Here is a 2,528-nt window from a genome sequence, read left to right as displayed (position 1 = left end):
CAGACACCACCAGTGCTGTCAGCACTGGGGACGCAGGGTGGCAAGTGCTGACCAAGGCTTGGTGACCACCTGCACATGCCACTGGCAGCAGCCAGTGGGAATCAAGGTTTTTTTGTAGTGGGTGCACAGTCATGCTTAGGGGGTGCATGTGTACCCATGTGCACACCTTATGTGTTATCTGTCTCGCAGCCTTCTTTCTGCTGTGCTTTCCCCACCTTTTCCCTGCCACCAGCTTTTAACACAGCCAGAAGGCATCTCCTGATGACGTCATCCTCCCACACCAGTTCCAGCCATATAGAAAAGTGGCTGATGAACCGTGCAGGAGGTGTGTTTCCCCACCACTTGCCCCTGCTCATTGCCCCTGCAAAAGATAAGTTCACCCTTGTGGCAGGATGTGCCCTAGGGGTGCCGTGAACTCCCCTAGTGCCCCCTATCTACCGTGCCAGATCGGGTCTAATGCACCCTTGATATCTCGCCCGCCACGTCTTTGATATTAACATGTTGAAGGGAGGCTGCCTTTTTATTCCTCCTTGGCACGGTGCTCTGATGTCTTTTGGCTAATGCTCTGCCTAGTTGCCCTGGTGCACCCTAACCTCTGGGGCCTGGCTCCGAGCCCTCGCCCACACTGGGGCCTTTCTTGTCTCTACACCCTTTCTGGGCTTCTCCCGCGCTCCCACCTGCACTGGGGCCTAGCCTTGTGATTCCCACCTGCACTGGGGCTCCTTTCTTCACGCTCCCCTGACCACACTGGGGCCGGTCTCGCGCTCCTGCCCACACTGGGGCTCAGGCGGCCTCAGTCTTACCTGGTCCCAAGACCCCCTTTCTGGGTCCTACGCCCCACTGGGGCCTTCCACGGTAGGGCTCAGGCAGCCTTGGCCTTACTTGGCCCCCCCCGACCCTCTTTCTGGGTCCTACACCCCCCTGGGGCTTCTTGCCTACGCCTACACTGGGCTCCTCCCAATGCTGCCCACTCTGGGGCCGGGGTCGGGACACCCCAAAACTCAGTGCCCTCTCCAGCATCAGGAACCCCTCCACTACTGGGGAGCTCCCATGAGGCCTCCACCAACCCCTACAGCCTCACCCGGTCCTCCGGTGTTACACAACAACAAACAACAAATACAAAGCCCCTGGCTATAACGTAAATTCCCAGCCAACCTAGCTATCCTCCATACATATCCCTAACAGGGTTTTCTCCACCCAGTATCATCATACAGACGTTGCTCAGGCCATCAGCCTTCCCTGCTATGCCTGCCCTGCTTGCTCCAGCAGAGCACCAAGCCTCCATGGCTGCCAGAGGGGAACTGCCCTTCCGGCCTCAGCCTGGCTGTTTATAAAGACCAGGCCCTGCCCCCTTCCAGTCAGCTGACCAGACCAGTTGCCCCGGCAACCTGCACCTGTGCTGCCCTGGTGATTGACAGCTGAGCTCATAATACTGTTGTCAGTAGCAGGCACCTTAGTGCCCTGCTACAACCCTACTCACAGAGCTGTTTCTCTGTGGTTGTCAAGGGTTATCCTCATGGCTCCAACCACATAAGAGGAGTTTTCACTCCTCCCTTTTCATCCCCTTTGGACATTAAAGAAGGACTTTTTTATTTTCCTTAATTCCCATAGCCAGTTTGAATTCGGTTTCAGCCATGGCTTTTCTGGTCAGCTCCCTGCTGGTCCAGGCTAGTGCTGCATAATCCTCCTTAGTGGTAGTTTCCAACTTCCATCCCTTGTCAGCTTCTCTTTTCAGATTCAGGAGGTCCATGAGTTCCCTACTGAGCCAAGGGGGCCTCCCAGACCTCTTTGCTATCTTTCCTACAGGCTGGAATGGACTTCCCTTGTGCTTTTAGGATTACATTGTTAAAGAGTGACCACTCATCATGGACTCCCCTCCCTGTCAGATTATGGTCTCTCAGGGCCTTGACAACTAACCTCCTGAGCTTATGAAAGTCACCTTCCCTAAAGTTGAGGATTTCTGCATTACTGACTCTCAATCACTGTCAACAAGCTTCCCTTCAATCCTCAGGTAAATGACTAGATCATCCCCTTTGACTAGATCATTCCCACCACTGAACTCAGTATCAGAGATGTGGCAAGCTAGTGTCAGGGTTTTCCCTGAGGAGGAGGCAAGCTAACACCCAAGCAGATCCAGCAGTGCCTTACCTCTTTTTGACCCATAGACTTCTCAAGTCAGAGTTCATCAATGCAAGTGAGGAAGCTTTGCAACTGATCAGATTTGGATGAATTCTCTTCCCACGATATGTCAGGGTGGCTGAAGTCACCCATGATGACCATGCACCAAGAGTGTGCAGTCTCTGCCAGTTCCCTAGAGAATTCATGGTCAAATTCTTCCTCCTGGTTAGGAGGTCTGTAATAGACTCCTACAATTATATCCCCTTTACCACGTTCTCCCAGTATTCTAACCCAGAGGGTCTCAAGTCACCCTCCTTGGGTGCCAATCTCTGTTTGTAGGGAAGTGTACTACTTCTTCACATAGAAAGCTGCACCCACACCCTTCCTTGCAACACGGTCGCTCCTGTATG

The sequence above is a fragment of the Gavialis gangeticus genome, unplaced genomic scaffold, assembly GCF_001723915.1.
Source record: "Gavialis gangeticus isolate Ggan-Ray unplaced genomic scaffold, GavGan_comp1, whole genome shotgun sequence".
NCBI lineage: Eukaryota > Metazoa > Chordata > Crocodylia > Gavialidae > Gavialis > Gavialis gangeticus.
The sequence above is the reverse complement of the archived record's forward strand: the minus strand, read 5'-3'. Positions refer to the sequence as shown.